The following is a 21051-nucleotide window of genomic DNA, read 5'->3' as shown; positions in this document are numbered from 1 at the left end:
GCTTTCAGACATGTTTATGCCTATTACAGAGGGAAAGTGCATTCCACTGAGCTTCCACTGTCTGTACTTTATATTATCCTACTCTTAGCTCTTACAGTTTTCGAAACTGAAACCTTCAAACCGAGGCTGACATACACACGCTGCCGCAGGGGACGACAGAATCAGAACCATGTTTATTGGCCAAGTATGTTCATGCACAAGGTCAAAATCAAGGTCAAGGTCACCAAAAAGGTCAAAATCTTTTTTTCGTAATATCTTCCTTCATATTCATCATAAGTGCTACCGGGCGAGGTTTGTTTTGCCTGGCAACACTTGTTAGATTATTATATTATTATAACTGTTAGTAGATATAAAACTATCAATAGCAGTATGACACTTGTTTGAGATTGCCAGGTTTTGTTTTTTGGTCATTTCTATCCCATTTTACATTTTAATTAGCTTATGTCTCATTGCGTTGCACGTGTTTCCAACATGGTATGGTATTCAAACTTCTTCCGAACAAATGTTGCAACTTTCCAGCCAATTTCTACTGTGGTTTGGTTTTACTCCGCTCAGAACCACACACACACACACACACACACACACACACACATACATCTCATCTCATTATCTCTAGCCGCTTTTATCCTTCTACAGGGTCGCAGGCGAGCTGGAGCCTATCCCAGCTGACTACGGGCGAAAGGCGGGGTACACCCTGGACAAGTCGCCAGGTCATCACAGGGCTGACACATAGACACAGACAACCATTCACACTCACATTCACACCTACGGTCAATTTAGAGTCACCAGTTAACCTAACCTGCATGTCTTTGGACTGTGGGGGAAACCGGAGCACCCGGGGGAAACCCACGCAGACACGGGGAGAACATGCAAACTCCACACAGAAAGGCCCTCGCCGGCCCCGGGGCTCGAACCCAGGACCTTCTTGCTGTGAGGCGACAGCGCTAACCACTACACCACCGTGCCGCCCACACACATACATACATATACATATATACACATATATATATATATATGCTCAGTTCACAGATTTGATCAGGGTAGAGCTATTGAGGTTTTTCACCTGACGTCACAGGGTCACGTGACGCCCCGGTGTCCGCCATTTTTAAGGTCAAGCTAGCTAATGTCAACAACATCATAGCTGGTATGTTACTGTAGCAATGTTTACGTTCAGTCATTTGGATGACTGTTAAAACCTTTCAGTCTCAAGTTTTTCCTTTACTGTATTTACTAGTTTACTGTAATTATGATCCGGCAGCTATTTACACCGGATCCAGTGTAAATAGCTGCCGGAGCGTGCTCCGGCTTGCTCCCCCTCAAATTAAGCAGCGCGCTCCGGCTTGCTCCCGGAGTGCTCCGGCCGAGGTTCCGGAGCGCGCTCCGGCTTGCTCCCCCTCAAATTAAGCAGCGCGCTCCGGCTTGCTCCCGGAGTGCTCCGGGAGCAAGCCGGAGCGCGCTGCTTAATTTGAGGGGGAGCAAGCCGGAGCACGCTCCGGCAGCTATTTACACTGGATCCAGTGTAAATAGCTGCCGGATCATTACAATAAACTAGTAAATACAGTAAAGGAAAAACTTGAGACTGAAAGGTTTTAACAGTCATCCAAACGACTGAACGTAAACATTGCTACAATAACATACCAGCTATGATGTTGTTGACATTAGCTAGTGCTAACAGCTAGCTGCTAGTGCACTGCTACAACACAGACACCGACCCTAATAATACAGTTCTTGGTCATTTACTGGTAACAGCAAATTTATAACGGGCCATGTCTCAACAGACTAAGAAGTTATTTCAATGACATTTAATAACATTTTGTTTATCCTGAGGACCGAAAGTAAATGAAAATGTGAACAAACCTTAGCTGTAATAAGATGGCGACCACCGGCTCCAGGGACGACCCGCTGATGTAGGCATGTTACCCAGCCTGACACAAAATATTTGTAGGCATCCAAACTCTTATACGCTTTCAGATCAATACCTGTGTATGGCGATGGGTTTTTAACGACATAGGTATACAGATCATGTGGGCCGAAGTCAGGTAAAGACGAGGGCTTCGTGTACTTCCGTACGTCAGCGAACAATCCTGGTGGAAGCAGGTAAACGTCGTTCTCTAAGCCTGCTAACCTCAATTTTTGCAAATACCTCTCCCTCTGCTCGCCCTGTAAATGCCCTACGTCGCTGGATAGTGAAGGTGTTTTCTGCATCTCGCTCCTTTTTCTTTTATGTTTTTCGTTTGTCGCCTTCCTCGCATTCAAACTGATTCGAGCCGTGACGTCCAAAATGGCAGCATCACATGACTTGGTCACGTGAGTGAAAAACCTCAATAGCTCTCTATAGACCCTCACTGGCTTATAAGTGAGACTCTGATAATGTGGCAGTTACGCGAACATGTGGACGTACTGAGAAACATCATCTAAACTTTTCTATATCAACACAAGCCATTTCTGTAAATTAATGCTCCACATGAGAACAAATGAAGCTCACACTCCTTAAAGAACAAGCAATGTGTTCGCACACAGTCAGACTATTGCATTGCCTTGATTTGAGAGAATAAAAGCAATCAGAGTATTTGAATCTTTATGTGATGACGAAAGAGAACACAGATGCTGCTGTTTACCGATTCTTACTTAATAGGGCGGTAAATATGCTTTAACATCTCTGGAAATGAGACAGGATGACAGCTGGCTTTGGTATTAATATATGAGCTTGTTTTATAACTCTCGTAACTTCCAGTCATTATTGCTCTAAAAGATAAGCAAATCTACACGCAGACAGTGAGCCGAGCTATCTTCAAGCTACAGTATGTGGAAAGTATGATCCTTCACTTGTGTCACCTTGATGTATGACTGTAAGACTCAACACATTTAATGGGGCCATAAAAGGCATGGTAATTCTGCCAGGCCTGATAATAATAGACTTACACCGCCATCATCAACATAGTTTTGGTTTAAAGCTCGCCAATCAATCCGTCCAGCAAGCGTGCGCTCATAAGCCTTGACCTACTGGCTAGACTGATGCACTGATGCCGTGTGACCTCAATTCTCACTCCGACTTAGGAGCAAAAATAATACTACTCTAGGATCTGCACCGCTCGGAGCTAATTAGTGCAGTACAGGTGTGACCAAGGCGATGCACCAGTACATGCTTTCTGTAGAATTCCGAGTGGGATGGAAAATCACGCCTGAAATACAATTTTAGCAGAGGCAGCAGAGGCGACAGATGCTACATATCCAACCCAGAGAGCTTCCTATTATCTTCTGAGCCATTTGCAATGTGATACATCCTGCCATTTGGGCTATGTGTGGCAGTATAGAGAGGCGATTAATATTAGGGTTGAATATCTTTCTCTCTGATCAAGTGGGCCTCGTGTCCTGTCTGCTGTAGCTATATTTACCTTGTTAAAGTGTGGCAGCACATCACGTTGGGATTCTGTTACTTGCCATACACTCACACCCTCACCCACTTTAATGAACAAACATGCATACACACAGGGCACAATTCTCACACCCTGGCCAATACCCAAAGGCCTGATCATAGACAGCAAGGATGCTGAAAGCAGAAATACTGTAACTAATGAGGTACTGGATGACAGTTCATCATTCTGTTAAAAAAATCAACACTCAAACCAAGACAGGCTTCAGCTGGTCTCTCGCTTTTTTGCCGGACGGTGCACTTTTTAACATGCCGGGGGGGGGTAAAGCAGTATCTTTTCTTCTCTGCTGCAATTGCTGATGTCCTAAATTAAAATGAGATTTTCAACTTTCAAATGATACTTGTTAACTGGTAAATACAAGCCCTGAATCTATTCAAGTGGGACGGTCAGATTAATTGTAGCCTGCAATGTATTTGACAACACAAGCTACACTGAACAGTACTAAGACCTTTTCTGCCCCCTAGTGGCTGTATTTAAAACTAAACACTAAGGGTGAGAAAGATGTCAGTGCGGTATTATTGATTCAGACTCAGCCAGAAGAGTCTTATGACTCACATGAATAAATGACCCAGGGATAACATGTGCCTCTCCACAGATACCAAATGGAATGCCACTGGGTTTTCCAATGTCCCAGACTGCAGTGTACAGTTACAGCACGGATACTGACAAATATTTTCAGGATTGATTTTGCTGCACACTGCACAAGCAAGACCCGCTATATAATTTTTTTTTTTTTTACTGGATACATGTTAAGTCGGGCGGCACGGTGGTGTAGTGGTTAGCGCTGTCGCCTCACAGCAAGAAGGTCCGGGTTCGAGCCCCGTGGCCAGCGAGGGCCTTTCTGTGCAGAGTTTGCATGTTCTCCTCGTGTCCACGTGGGTTTCCTCCGAGTGCTCCGGTTTCCCCCACAGTCCAAAGACATGCAGGTTAGGTTAACTGGTGACTCTAAATTGACCGTAGGTGTGAATGTGAGTGTGAATGGTTGTCTGTGTCTATGTGTCAGCCCTCTGATGACCTGGCGACTTGTCCAGGGTGTACCCCGCCTTTCGCCCGTAGTCAGCTGGGATAGGCTCCAGCTTGCCTGCGACCCTGTAGGACAGAATAAAGCGGCTAGAGATAATGAGATGACATTGTCGCAAAGCAGCTTTACAGAATTTGAACGACTTAAAACATGAGCTAATTTTATCCCTAATCTATCCCCAATGAGCACGCCTGTGGCGACAGTGGCAAGGGAAAAACTCCCTCAGACGACATGAGGAAGAAACCTCAGGAGGAACCAGACTCAAAAGGGAACCCATCCTCATTTGGGCAACAACAGACAACATGATTATAACATTAACAGTTTTAGTCAGTTTCGCTGATGTTATAAACTCTTCATTGATGGAAACTTGAGTGCAAAACTGTTCATGACAACTGCAGTCCTAAAGTTAGCAAGTCAACTGTAGTCCTCAGCCATAAGAGCATTACTGTAAGTATCCAGAGTGTCCTCCAGGTGTGATGTTCAAGACTCCAACCAGACACAGGGCATCAGGATGGATCAGAGATGGATCGGGGGGACGACACAGGTTGTTAGGTATTACGCAATGTCACCTGAATAAGTAGGAACAGTATACATATTGCACTGAGTACAAGCAGGGACTCCGGCAAAACTAACTATGACAGCATAACTAAAAGGGTTGAGCCAGAAGGTAACACAGGCATGAGGGAGCCCCGGGACATAAAGCAGCAGCCACTACACCGTCAACAAACTCGAGTGAGCAAGCGAGTGGGGGACTGACAGCATCCATACATCCCAGTTTACCAAAACACTCTGTCTGAGGACCCTCCAGATCTACACCTTTACCTCATAAACACCATTAACAAAAGGCTTGACTAAACGGATATGTTTTCAGCCAAGACTTAAACGCTGAGACTGTGTCTGATTCCCGAACACTACTTGGAAGGCTGTTCCATAACTGTGGGGCTTTGTAAGAAAAGGCTCCGCCCCCTGATGTAGCCTTCACTATACGAGGTACCAGCAGATAGCCTGCACCTTTTGATCTAAGTAGGCGTGGCGGGTCATAGAGGAGCAGAAGTTCACTCAGGTACTGTGGTGCGAGACCATTCAGTGCTTTAAAAGTCAATAGTAGTATTTTATAATCAATACGAAATTTGATTGGGAGCCAGTGTAGTGTGGATAAGACAGGGGTGATGTGGTCATATTTTCTAGTTCTAGTAAGGACTCTTGCTGCTGCATTTTGAACGAACTGGAGCTTGTTTATGCACTTATTGGAACATCCAGACAGTAAGTTATATTGATTTTGAAGCTATATTGATATATATGTGAGACAGTAGTTATATTGATAAGAGTGAAATGAAATTATGAGCTTGCACACTCAAAAAAAATTCATAACTGCTATTTTAAAGATGCCTTTTGCAAGGCTTATTATAAGCACAAAGCGCATAACAGTGAGTAGAAGAGAAAGTTTCTTCTTTTCGCTGATTTAAACCCTGAGAATCTGAGAACTGCGCATTTAAGAAAACTGATCAATATGGAACTGCCTAGGCTTTGCAGTGGACTTCATAAAAAAAAAAAATATATATATATATATATATATATATATATATATATATATATATATATATATATATATATATATATATACACACACACACACACACACATACACACACACACTGCCTTGCAAAAGTATTCATCCCCCTTGGTGTTTGTCCTGTTTTGTTGCATTAGAGGCTGGAATTAAAATGGATTTTGGAGGGTTAGCACCATTTGATTTACCATGCCTACCACTTTAAAGATGCACTTTTTTTTTATTGTGACACACACAATAATTAAAATGAAAAAAAAAACCCCCGAAATCTGGAGTGTGCATAAGTATTCACCCCCTTTCATATGAAACCCCTAAATAAGAGCTGGTCCAACCAATTCACTCCATAAGTCACATAATTAGTTGATTACGATCCACCTGTGTGCAATCAAAGTGTCACATGATCTGTCACATGATGTCTGTATAAATCAACCTGTTCTGGAAGGACCCTGACTCTGCAACACGACTAAGCAAGCAACATGAAAACCAAGGAGCCTCCAAACAGGTCAGAGACCAAGTTGTGGAGAAGTATAGATCAGGGTTGGGTTAAAAAAAAAATACCCCAAACTTTGAATATCCCAGGGAGTGCCATTAAATCCATTATAGCAAAATGGAAAGAATATGGCACCACTACAAACCTGACAAGAGAAGGCCACCCACCAAAACTCACAGACCGGGCAAGGAGGGCATTAATCAGAGATGCAACAAAGACACCAACGATAACGCTGAGGAAGCTGCAAAGATCCAAAGTGGAGATGAGAGTATCTGTCCATAGGACCAATTTAAGCCGTACACTCCACAGAGTGGGGCTTTATGGAAGAGTTGCCAGAAAGTCATTGCTTAAAAAAAAAAAAATATCACATTTAGAGTTTGCCCAACAGCATGTGGCAGACTCCCCAAACACATGGAAGAAGATTCTCTGGTCAAATGAGACAAAAATTTTACTTTTTGGCCATCATGGGAAATGCCATGTGCGGCACAAACACAACACCCTACAGTGAAGCATGGTGGTGGCAGCATCATGCTGTGGGGATGTTTTTCATCTGCAGGGACAGGAAAGCTGGTCAGGACTGAAGGAAAGATGGATGGCACTAAATACAGGGCAATTCTGGAGGAAAACCTGTTTGAGTCAGCCAGAGGTTTGAGACTGGGATGAAGGTTCATGGTCCAGCAGGACAATGACCCTAAACATACTGCTAAAGCTACACTGGAGTGGTTTAAAAGGAAACATTTAAATGTCTTGGAATGGCCTTGTCAAAGCCCAGACCTCAATCCAATTGAGAATCTGTGGCATCACTTGAAGATTGCTGTACACCAACACAACCCATCTAACTTGAAGGAGTTGGAGCAGTTTTACCTTGAGGAATGGGCAAAAATCCTAGTGGCTAGATGTGCTAAGCTAATAGAGACATACCCCAAGAGACTTGCAGCTGTAATTGCAGCAAAAGGCGGCTCTACAAAGTATTGAGGGTTTTTTTTTTTTTTTTTTTTGGGGGGGGGGGGGGGGGGGGAGAGTTTGAATACTTATGCACACTCCAGATTTCTGTTTTTTTAAATTATTGTTTGTGTCACAATAAAAAAAAAAAATGTGCACCTTTAAAGTTGTAGGCATGTTGTGTAAATCAAATGGCGCTAAGTTAACCCTCCAAAAATCCATTTTAATTACAGCTTGTACTGCAACAAAACAGGACAAACACCAAGGGGGATGAATACTTTTGCAAGGCACTGCACTGCACACACTATATCCTTCTGCCTGCCTGCTTGTCTATTTGTTGTATGCGTATTTATCTGTGTATATCTTGTCTGTCCATCTGTTTGTCTGTCAACCAAGCAATCATTCAGTCTGTCTATCTGCCTGTCTGTCCATCCATCTCTTTATATACCTGTCTACCAACCTATCTACCCATTTGTTTGCCCATCCATCTCTGTCAAGCACTGAGGAAGAATATTAAAATAGTTGTATCATCTATAGCCACTAGATGGAGCCAATCACACGATCCACAGTGCATTATCAATCGTGAATGATGTGAATAGAAGACAGCTGTATAAAGCAGTGGACATAAGAAGAGTCCACCTCCTCTGGCCACTATGATCCACCTGAACCCCTCTGCCATATGCTTTTAGTCTTTACAGTGGATTAAAGCGTAGAGTGTATACGCTACTACACAGAGCCATTAGACTGGGGAAGGTTTTTGGTTTGCCAGATCAGAAACATATGTTCTAGTGGGAATCACAGTGATGGGACAACAGCACTATATTAAGAATAAAGGTCAGTGAATGGTCATCTCGGAGAGACAGGAATAGAAGGAGCACATGCAGCGGGTCAAGCAAGACCAAGTGTGGCAAATGTAGTCTTCGCTAATCCTATTTTGGATCTAATCAACTTTCCTTTCACAGTCTAGCATTCTTCCATGTAGGAGTCAGTGAGGGGGCAGAGAGAGCCTTCAACTGAGATCTGAGAAGCAGTCACACACACACACACACACACACACACACACACACACACACACACACGCCTAATCAAACCAAGACATGTTCCGTATTTCTCATTCAGATCTGTGAACTTTCTGCTGGAGTCATGAGTTCATCAATGTATGAAACTCTCCCAAAGCTGAAACAAGAAATAATAAAAAAAAAATATCACAGTGATGTTGAATTCTAAAACCTCACTGGTCAAACGATCCTGATTAACCCTTTGATGTAAAACATCGGTCAAAAGTGACCCGGCTGAGTTTTTATCTTCTATATCTTTGCAATAAATTAATTCCATCATTCAGTATTCAAGGTATTCCTCAATTAACTTGTTTTTGATCATCATACATCCTTATTTTATTTTTTCCTTTCTTACTTTTTGAATAAAAACCCTTTTTGTATCACTACCCTTCTAATGCACAACATGGGTCAAAAACGACCTGCATTCATTTTCCAGGTTATTTCATGTATGGCTGAGTGTTTCTATGATATACTTTTGAAATAAATTAATTTTGTCATTTAATTTTCCAAATATGCAGTAAATATCTTGTTTTTGTTTAGCACAAATCATCATTTTTATTTTTCCTTTCTTAAGTTATGAACAAGCACAGCTTTTGTAATTCTACATCAAGTTTACACACATGGGTCAGAACCGACCCGCATGCATTTACTCCAGCGTTTGGTGGGAACTGTGAATTGTGCTTGTGTCAGACATTTCACAGCTCAGCACAGCACCCTTTGCCCATCTAATACATGGAAGTAATGTTTTTCAATTGTTCTAACATTACCTTAGAAAAAAATAGATTATGTTTAGGTTACCTTGAGAGTGAGTAGATTACTTGTCAGAAAGTTACAAGTAATTACTATTAGCTACCGAGCTGTTGACATATTCTACTTTAGTTAGCTAATTTTATTGTAGTTGGCTTAGCTAACTACATAGTTAATAAATAAATAACTGGCCCCATTCACTGCTAAAGTAATTACTTGAAACAAATTATTATTATAGTATTAAGACATTTAATTTTAAAATCACACTTGGATGGCCCATGTGTAGTAATATCTCATCTCATCTCATTATCTGTAGCCGCTTTATCCTTCTACAGGGTCGCAGGCAAGCTGGAGCCTATCCCAGCTGACTACGGGCGAAAGGCGGGGTACACCCTGGACAAGTCGCCAGGTCATCACAGGGCTGACACATAGACACAGACAACCATTCACACTCACATTCACACCTACGGTCAATTTAGAGTCACCAGTTAACCTAACCTGCATGTCTTTGGGCTGTGGGGGAAACCGGAGCACCCGGAGGAAACCCACACGGACACGGGGAGAACATGCAAACTCCACACAGAAAGGCCCTCGCCGGCCACGGGGCTCGAACCCGGACCTTCTTGTTGTGAGGCGACAGCGCTAACCACTACACCACTGTGCCACCCAATTAAATTAATGATTTGTGGTAATTAAAAACAAGATATTTAAAGAATACTTGGAATATTCAATCATAAAATAAATTGATTTCAAAAGATAGAGCAAAGAAAAACTCAGTCAGCATGAAATAACCTGGAAAATGAATGCGGGTCATTTGTGACCCATGTTGTGCATTAGAAGGGGTGTGCATACGTTTTGCATCAAAGGGTTAATTTTCTGTAACTGCCCAGGAAAAAAAATATAAATCATTGCAGTGGTGAAGCTTCTTCAGACTCCAGTATCAGTGTCAGAGGTAAAGCTGTTCCTTTAAGTTTCTCAACATGCAAAAAAGTCTTCAGGACGTAGAACTTTGCGGTTGGTAACATGACCAGATGCTTTTTTTAATCTTCAAGAAGTGCAAAAAGAGAGACTATTGAGGGAACAACTCTACATGAACTCACTCTGAACCGATTCGTTATAATAAGACCTGCCTTATTTTCAAGCTTCCCTTCCTTCCTTGAAATGATCATGCATGTGTAATCAGTTCTTTTGAACATAGCACGTGATTTTGCCCTCAACTCTCAACTGAACAGCCAGATTAAAAACTGAGATTCGGAGGCATGGGACATGCAACTGCTGGCCAACACGTGTCCAATGACAAAGACTGTGGAATCAAAGGAAAGATCACTGGAATGAGGTTTGAACTTGGCTTTATTGAGACAGACCATGAAACTGGCACAAGGCGACAGGGAGTTCTTTGGTAAAACATAATAAATCTTTCTTATGCACCAGACATGCCAAGTTGGGATTTTGTCATGATGTAACTGATCCTGTGCAGTGCAGTTCACACACACACACACAAACAAACAACAACAAAAAACCTGCATTGAGACGTACCGTAGAAGAGGCGATGTTATGAAGAGGGCAGGTGTTAATTAATGTGTAATGAAATTATCACTGGTTCACAGTCAAAGCACAGCAGCTGTGTGTTTTCCCTTCTCTAACACACGACATTCACACTAATGACAGGTCAGATAATTAACTAATGAGCTCAATCTTAAGTGGGAAATCACTAGACTTTGTAGTGCCTGGGCTCCTCATAGCTCAGGTTAAAGATTCCTGAGCCAGAAGCAGAAGTAAACCTCAATAATACAAGACACTACATTCGACAGTTACGTTATAGTGAAATGTTATTATTTAATGGGTCGGTTGAACGATTATAGCTTTGAGAACTAAGCGAAAAGAAAATATCCATCACAACAGTACACCCCCTCAGTGAAAGCTTATACAATGAAAACACATGGCAGACTAAATAAATGACACTAATGCAAACCATTTTTTTTTTTTAAATGGGAAATACATACAAAGGCCAAAGGTTAAGCCCTGTTTCTTAATGTAATTAAGCTATGCTTGACAGAAAAAGCAAAACTAAGAAATTCATCATGAAACCAAAAGTAGGAAAAAAAATCATACTAAACACATACAGTACAATCAAAGGAGAAAAAAAAAAAACCTGAAGTAGAGTACAATGCCTTCCTTGAACTAGACTATAAGAAAATAATTTCATTGCGTCCTCAAATCCTTTCACTGATTCAGTGATCTTATATTTGGTCATATCAAAACTGAACTCCATATTTTTCTATAACACAATGCAAAATGGGTGGCGAAAGGATTTTGATGGAAAGGAAATGATGACATTACATGATTACGAACCTTTTTTTTTAATTAAAAAAAAACCCCCGTGACTTACTTATGGTTATGGTATATTTATGCTTCATTTCTTTCTTTCATTGACGAAAAAAAAAGCCTTTTTCAGCCATTTAAAAACCATCAGAGAGCAGAGCTAATTTACACCCTCATCAGGCATAACCTGAAGAGAATAGCACTACTCACAGATGCAAGCACAGAGCGGCACGGTGGTGTAGTGGTTAGCACTGTCACCTCACAGCAAGAAGGTTCTGGGTTCAAGCCCAGTGGCCGACGGGGGCCTTTCTGTGTAGAGTTTGCATGTTCTCCCCGTGTCTGCGTGGGTTTCCTCCGGATGCTCCGGATTCCCCCACAGTCCAAAGACATGTGGTTAGGTTAACATGGGGCAGCCATGGCCTGACGTTGGGCTGAAGTGCCCTGGAGCAAGTCACCTAACCCCCAACTGCTCCCTGGGTGCCGTAGCATAGCTGCCCACTGCTCTGGGTATGTGTGTGTGCTCATTGCTCACTTGTGTGCGCATGTGTGTGTTCACTGCTTCAAATGGGTTAAATTCAGAGAAGGAATTTCACTGTGTGCTTAAGTCGGTGCTTAAGTGTACACTACCGTTCAAAAGTTTGGGGTCACTTTGAAATGTCCTTATCTTTGAAAGAAAAGCACTGTTCTTTTCAATGAAGATCACGTTAAACTAATCAGAAATGCACTCTATACATTGCTAATGTGGTAAATGACTATTCTAGCTGCAAATGTCTGGTTTTTGGTGCAATATCTCCATAGGTGTATAGAGGCCCATTTCCAGCAACTCTCACTCCAGTGTTCTAATGGTACAATGTGTTTGCTCATTGCCTCAGAAGGCTAATGGATGATTAGAAAACCCTTGTACAATCATGTTAGCACAGCTGAAAACAGTTGCGCTCTTTAGAGAAGCTATAAAACTGACCTTCCTTTGAGCAGATTGAGTTTCTGGAGCATCACATTTGTGGGGTCGATTAAAGGCTCAAAATGGCCAGAAAAATGTCTTGACTATATTTTCTATTCATTTTAGAACAGAATAGAATGCCTTTGTCACTATACACATGTACAATGAGATTAAAGGATCTCCAATAACAGTGCTACAACTTATGGTGGTAAATAAAAGTGTGACTTTTCATGGAAAACACAAAATTGTCTGGGTGACCCCAAACTTTTGAACGGTAGTATACATGTGACAAATAAAGGCTTCTTCTTCTTCAAATATCACACCATATCTGAAACCCTCACACAAGTATCTTCTTGTTCTATACAAGCATATATGTGTACCTCAGTTTAAGAAAATAATTATATATTTGAGGAAGGGGCCTGGTGTAAGAAAAATAAGTGGCACTATTTAGAGCAAAATTTACAATATATGCAAGTAATTCAACTTGAAAATTAGATTATTTGAACAAAGTGTTTCTTGAACACAATTCAAAAACCCACAGGGCAGGAAACCTTCAGTTCTGTTCCATTACACGCTGCTAATAAAACCGCTACAAGGTTGCACAGTCAGACTGGGTTTTGGCATTTGAAAAGAAAACATTCCTCTTCTGACAAATAAAAACACACTTTCCTGTACTTCCTCTCAAGAAAACAGAGTTACAGGAGGAGCTTTCTAGCTCTGTAAAAAGGATACCAAGTGCTAATATATGTTCCTTGCTATGGACTCATGACTCTGCTCATTCCCAGAAGCCATAAAGGTAATAATAGACATAAAACACTGAGACAACAAGCTTGGCAGGTGTAGTACTATCACCTGACTAAATCCAATAAAGCATCGATTTCTGGGGTGGCCATTTGCTGCATGTCCAGCACATGCATCAATACTGGTCATATTATCTTATTAAAATGACATAATTAAATAACATGGGCATAGTCTAGTGGGCTGTGTTCAATACACAGTGACAATCCAAGCTTCAATAAAATAAAATACTCAATAAATAAAATGGTATAAAACCTGCTATGTGCTTATTAGAAGCGCCAGATACAAAACACTCAAATCAGTAGCCTGGGCATCAGGAAGAAGATTTTGTGTCTGGGTTACTAGGTTTTTTTTTTTTTTTTTTTAAATTCATAGTTTCCCAACTGAACCATGGATGGATGGATGGATGGATGGATGGATGGATGGAAGGAAAGAAAACCCTACTTCGTATCAAAAGAGGATAATGACTATGGCTACACAGTCATCCACAATAAGAATCCTTTGATTCTCTTAATCGCTTTTAATGCACTTTTTTTACTAATTAATTCACCATACAATATTATCCTATATTATTATACATACGGGCCACTTTTTCCATGGAATAAAAACCATGTATTCTATTCCCTTCTAGTGGGCTTATTGATGGCATACAATATTATCATATCGCTTACCCTCCATGTATTACGTCACTCTCCTCAATGGAGAATGAGCATGCAATATTGTTATAATATTGCATGTTGTCAAGACAACACAACGTCACATTTCAGAGCTCATGCGAAGATCCAATGACAAAACTTTTCTGCTGCGCATGCGCATATCATTTCTTTGTTGGCCCGGAGAGAGAGAAGACAGGGTTAATTCAGTGCTCGGATTAAGCAATAAATAAATAAATAAACTGAAACTAAAGACACGTTGAACACCCGAAAGGCTACCAAAACTTCATTATATATTCTTTACGCATATTTACAAGAGAAAAACAGACCAACGGACATCGAAAAACTGGAAAAGAGACACGTCAGAGATGTAAAACTTCCATGCTAGTGAGTGACTGAGTTTGTTCACAAAAATGGCAGCGAGGTTTGCTTCATTAAAAGCAGAAGATTTAAAGATGCGCTGAACACCCGAAAGGCTACAAAAACTTCCCTGGGATATTCTTCACGCATATTTACAAGAGAAAAACATAACAATGGACATCGAAAAACTGGAAGAGAGAGCAATAGCAGAAATATTGTCAAAGTTCTACTTGGAGGTGAGGAAAAGTGACTTTTACAAGAGGACTTCACTCGTGGACTTCACTCAGCAAAGCCCTTTTGTTTTGAGCAACTGCAATGTAACAATTAACTACGACCAAAAGTAACTTTGAACTTGAACTGTCTACCTGGATATAGCTTGTATATAAGTTGGGTTGTTGTTCAGGCTTTTTGGACTTGTACCATTTTTATTGTTAGAACTTTGACTTTGTCTGTGTACATTGGATTGACAGAACACTGAATTACATTCGACCAGAATCAGCATTCAATATTGGTAAGTTACCCCCAGCTGTTCTTAACTTTTTGTAAAATCTATAATTGTTCCATCGAAAGTGTGTGTAAATAATAATAATAATAATAATAATAATAATAATAATAATAATAATAATAATATTGGCTAGCTTTATTCGTAGTATATCATATATTCCATTCAGCTACTCGTCTTCGACTCATTCAATATCATGCTAGCTGAATGGAATATATCTGATATACCACGAAAAAAGCCAACCAACATTATTTAAATATTTATCACTTTTTAGCCTTCTCTATTAGACTTCTGGGCAACCAAACCAGGGGATGGGGCATCAAACCATCGCTTCCTTCTCCCTGGTGGACCAGTTAATAACTATCGCTCTCTGAACATACACAAAGAAACACCATAAACACTTGAGCTTGGGTGGGTGTTTCTGTCCGCTGTGTTAGCTAACATAGTGCTGAAAAAAATACCTGAAATGAGACAGATGAATAAGTAAACTTATTATTTATTTATTATTTAGGCTATACCACGTCTCAGATGCTCATGTGCATGAAGTATCATCAAGATATAAACACCACATGGGACATTTAAAGATGCTTAAGAGTTTTCTGATGACTTTGACATGTTTTATTTTTATTAAAAAGGAAGCACGTGATGTGCCACAACTTGACGTTGTTCAATCTTCTAATCTTTTTACCAGTAATGCAGTTGATAAGAGATGCTTGAAAACCTTTTTCTCTCCAATAACAATGTGCTTACTGTTTGTAAAGTAACCTGAAGGAAAATGTATACAGTGTATTGGATCTAAATCTGCTCTCTCTTTAGCCATTTTATTACGAGCATGCTTTCCTTTCCTTTGTACTCTAGTGGTATAAAACTCTGGGTTCAGGTCATGTCACAGGGCCAGTGTCTCCTCACTAAGCAAAGGTGAAAGCCAGATGTTGCTGTGCCCCTGAGCTAAAGATTGGAGAAAAGTACCTGCCTGAGGTCAAAGCCAGCCTGCCTGATCTCAGTGGAGTATAGTCAGCACACCCAACACAGCTCATTGCACACCCCTGAGGAGGTATAACTGTTAGTGGGCTGCTGACAAGGGACCTTAATTTAGCCAGCAGTCTTTTACATTTAGTTATTCTGAGCTGATCGAGTGGTTTATGTGGGTGTATGAATGTGAGTCATACAACCAACCAAGTCACCTGAGTATGTACAAATCCTCGGATATTTTATTTTTCTGCCCTCATTTTCACACAGCTAGTAGAGACTTGGAACAAATCCAAGACAATGCCTTAATACAAAAGGATTACACAGTAATTCAGGTAGTAATTCAGACAATCTGGATTTAGTTTTGATTTAAGATTATTTTATTAAAGGTAGTCATTTGAACTTAAGCTCTGTTTTTCATGTAAATTATAACTACATTTGATTTTACAAACTACTAAATATTTAATGGCTGACCCAACATAACCTTAAGTTATAACTTAAATTATTCTGTTCACATTCACTGGATATGAGCAATCACGCGCTCTGATTGGCTACACTACTACTAGGCTATCTTATACCATGAGTAGAGAAAAACAAAATGGCGGAGCGTGTTGCTGAACCAACCGAGGACAAAATAAAAACTCTACTTGAAAACAAACCCTAAAATGTGTTATCAATTATTTAAAAGAAACAGAAATTACTAAAAAATATAACATATAGTTATCCCCCCCCCCATATCGCCTGTTCTGTACTCCAGCCCAGTAGGTGGCGGGAAGACACCTTTAAGGTGGTGTTTACATTAGACCGTATCCGTATCGTTTTCGTTGCGGATGCACTGTCCATGCACATTAAAACGCCGGGAAACGACTCCACAGGCAGAACAATTTGAATCCGCCAGGGCCCACGTATTCAACCCAGTACGTATCTGATCCGGTGCTGTGTAAACATTGAGGAACGCGGAAACGCAGTGCTGAGCTCTAGCTGACGTCGTCATTGGACAACGTCACTGTGACATCCACCTTCCTGATTCGCTGGTGTTGGTCATGCCACATTGGTCATGTGACGCGTCCAAAAAATGGCCCAGTATGTCCCCATATTTTGTTTGGACACTTTCCCAGTCCACACCCTGAGCCGACACTGTTGTTTTATAATCCAATGTTACGTTTACTAACAATTGGACCTCGTCATCCGTCCATGAAAAAATGGTCTTTAGGCTTGCCATCCTTCCACTTGCAAGTGGTGAGTGACTTGCGCATGCCCGATATGCACTGGGATCATGTGACGTGCCATCTAATTAGTCATGTGATTAGCGTATCCATGTATTGGCGTTGCTGTGTGCACGGGGAACGGTTTTGTTGCGGGCACAGAAATTTTGTGTGTACACGAATCGTTTTAAAAACGTTAACCTGATAATCCGCTGATTCTAAATAATGTAAACAGGGCCTAAGTTGGTTTGCCAACCACCAAAAAACCCTAAAGAAGAAGAAAACCCCCAAAATACAAAAAAAAGCAACAAAATATGGAATAAAAGTATTTGATTGTAAGAACGTATCTTTTTTATTTTTCAAGAATTATTATTATTGCATTTTTCACAAATTGCTCCTGTCATTTCGCCGGTTTGTTTACATTCCAAGCGGATATAATTTTGTCAGACGTTGCATATAAAGTTCTTATTTATCGAATTTGCAAAAAAATAATAAACATAAAAATGCTCTGTTTCTCGAGATCCAGTGAATGTGGATAGAATAAAACAGTTATTCCACTCAATCTCGTTGTACATGGCTTATAGCCAACTCGGTGCTATGCGCCTCATCAGCTATCAGCTCATGTACGACTCGATTTCGTGGAATAACTGTTAAATACACACCTATCCCCAACAAACAAGCTATATCAACTATCATAGAGGGTTCTTTTCTCAATGCAAAATATTCATAGATCGAACTGAGATTATCGGCAAGTTAATGCATCACATTTTATGTGCATTTTTTGTCCAAATGGAGATGAATTTTGCAGCCTCTTTGTTATTTTTCATGGCTATGGTTCATTAAAATGCTGTTAAATTTGTCGCAATGAAAGCTCAAGCACTGAACCAGCGACTGCCCAGTAAATACGAGAGATGGATAATTTACATAATCACTTTATTGCATTTCATTTTGAGTTAGTTACTTTTCTGTAGTTTTAAATAAAATAGCAACTCGACAGACAACTGGACATTTCCTGAAGGAAATAGATTAAGTAAGATGAAACGATAACTGCTTCCCTGCATTCCCATCTAAAATATATTATTTCCCGTTTATGGTGAAATACTGTGCATCACTCCACGTGACAAAAGTTTGAGCTCTGATCCCTTTATGCATTACTGCTCACAATGTACTCGTGGTGCAACTGAATTTTGGCACGTCGTTAGTTTTAAACTCTCAACATATGGTTTAGGACTGACTTTACACCCTGACTTACATTCAGCTAGTGCAAATGGCTGCTCAGTAACCTTGACTAAATGACACCTTTAGGATTTCAGTGCATGTTTCCACTTGTTTCAGTTGGCCTAATAAGCAGATAATTACTAGTCCTCTGAGACATCCCTTAATATTTTCTGAGTAGGTCTTTTTGCACCATGGACCTAATTTGCTCCCTGAGGAGAGGGCTAAATGCTGAAAAGCAGGGCAGTTGTTTCTTGCTGCCAGTGACACAGAGTCACAGAAACTGGCCAAGCATTGGCAAGTCAACTAGCCAACCACGCTCCCTTACTCGCTAACTCCAGGGGAACCTGCTGGCCGTGCGCCATTAACACAACTCACACGTGGGAGGACTGAAAATAACCATTATAAAGAATGACCCTGATACAATCTTAGCAAATTAAGCCTGAAAGTGGCCTTTTTCAAGGACAACTTACTTTGCCTAACATCTTACAATGAATCATTGTTACATTGAAGAGTTTAACTAAATTAGTTTGTGCCCTTGGATAACTAAACATGTTTGTTCAGATGGGTGCCGTAACCTACACACTCATCATGTTACAAAGAATATATGAAACAAAAACTGATGACGGGAACTGAAAACCGTGGGCCAAATTAAATCAAACCACTCCATTAACCATTAACTAAAGGTCAGTTCAGATGCCCTTGACCAGTTTTAATGTTTCTTACCAGTTTCAAAATGGAGGAAGACGTGATGATCTGGTCGATGTGATGGCCAGTCCTGTTAAAAAGCGAAGAGAAATCATTTAAAAATAGAGTTTTAATAAACATGTTAATTAAGTGAACTTTTTATGAATAAAAATGTATTTTAGGTATTGACCTTAGTCTCCTTTTCATTTTAAGAGTATAATGACTGTCCATACCACAATATCGTGTTAGAATATTCCTCCAACATGATAATCTCCATGGAAAACAATTCCTACACAACTATCTGTACAAGGACTTGAAAAACATGATACAAATGGCAGTTAATAAAAGAATGGAATATAACAAAAAAATTGACAAGAATAACAAGAAAGGGATGATGTACAGTATAGTCATTATTGCGAAATAAACCCCAACAGGGTGATGAGGGTCTTGAAATCACCCTGAAGGGGTTTATTTCTCATTATTATATAGCATGAGCTACTTCTGGTAAAATTGTGTGCTCTGACTGGTTCCTTGTTGGGCAGTATTTTCCCATAATGCCTGTGGGCGATGGGATTTCTTTCCAAGGCACTGGCTTTCAACGTTGCAAAAATCAAACACAAAACAAATGACAAACGCCAAAAAAAGATTAATTGAAAATCAAAACGGAATCAAAAATGGCCAAGGCACAAAAGACAAGCAAGAGTCACCAAGTTATTCAAGAAAACAACAAAGAGCATTCAGAAACTGCTAGCCGTTTATTCTGCATGCGTGACTCAACTACGTGACAAATATGACGTGACTGAAAGCAGGGTCATGCCTAATTATAATGACGATCTATTTTAATCTTAGAAATAAAAAAGCCATATACAACCCGATTCCAAAAAAGTTGGGACAAAGTACAAATTGTAAATAAAAACGGAATGCAATGACGTGGAAGTTTAAAAATTCCATATTTTATTCAGAATAGAACATAGATGACATATCAAATGTTTAAACTGAGAAAATGTATCATTTAAAGAGAAAAATTAGGTGATTTTAAATTTCATGACAACAACACATCTCAAAAAAGTTGGGACAAGGCCATGTTTACCACTGTGAGACATCCCCTTTTCTCTTTACAACAGTCTGTAAACGTCTGGGGACTGAGGAGACAAGTTGCTCAAGTTTAGGGATAGGAATGTTAACCCATTCTTGTCGAATGTAGGATTCTAGTTGCTCAACTGTCTTAGGTCTTTTTTGTCATATCTTCCGTTTTATGATGCGCCAAATGTTTTCTATGGGTGAAAGATCTGGACTGCAGGCTGGCCAGTTCAGTACCCGGACCCTTCTTCTACGCAGCCATGATGCTGTAATTGATGCAGTATGTGGTTTGGCATTGTCATGTTGGAAAATGCAAGGTCTTCCCTGAAAGAGACGTCGTCTGGATGGGAGTATATGTTGCTCTAGAACCTGGATAGACCTTTCAGCATTGATGGTGTCTTTCCAGATGTGTAAGCTGCCCATGCCACACGCACTAATGCAACCCCATACCATCAGAGATGCAGGCTTCTGAACTGAGCGCTGATAACAACTTGAGTCGTCCTTCTCCTCTTTAATCCGAATGACACGGCGTCCCTGATTTCCATAAAGAACTTCACATTTTGTTTCGTCTGACCACAGAACAGTTTTCCACTTTGCCACAGTCCATTTTAAATGAGCCTTGGCCCAGAGAAGACGTCTGCGCTTCTGGATCATGTTTAGATACGGCTTCTTCTTTGAACTATAGAGTTTTAGCTGGCAACGGCGGATGGCATGGTGAATTGTGTTCACAGATAATGTTCTCTGGAAATATTCCTGAGCCCATTTTGTGATTTCCAATACAGAAGCATGCCTGTATGTGATGTAGTGCTGTCTAAGGGCCCGAAGATCACGGGCGCCCAGTATGGTTTTCCGGCCTTGACCCTTACGCACAGAGATTCTTCCAGATTCTCTGAATCTTTTGATGATATTATGCACTGTAGATGATGATATGTTCAAACTCTTTGCAATTTTACACTGTCGAACTCCTTTCTGATATTGCTCCACTATTTGTCGGTGCAGAATTAGGGGGATTGGTGATCCTCTTCCCATCTTTACTTCTGAGAGCCGCTGCCACTCCA

General features: G+C 40.6%; 1 protein-coding gene across 3 annotated transcripts in view; it reads right to left on the bottom strand.

Moving 5' to 3' along the window:
- tspan9a (tetraspanin 9a) overlaps positions 1-21051 on the bottom strand; it is a 536473-nt gene that overhangs the window by 449047 nt on the left and 66375 nt on the right. For all 3 annotated transcript variants that reach the window (XM_060923692.1, XM_060923691.1, XM_060923693.1), the window contains exon 2: positions 18953-19004. The gene's annotated coding sequence lies outside the window, so the exon portion shown is untranslated. The remainder of the gene's footprint in view (positions 1-18952; positions 19005-21051) is intronic.

The sequence above is a fragment of the Neoarius graeffei genome, chromosome 6, assembly GCF_027579695.1.
Source record: "Neoarius graeffei isolate fNeoGra1 chromosome 6, fNeoGra1.pri, whole genome shotgun sequence".
Lineage (NCBI taxonomy): Eukaryota > Metazoa > Chordata > Actinopteri > Siluriformes > Ariidae > Neoarius > Neoarius graeffei.
This window is presented reverse-complemented; position numbering and strand designations above follow the sequence as displayed.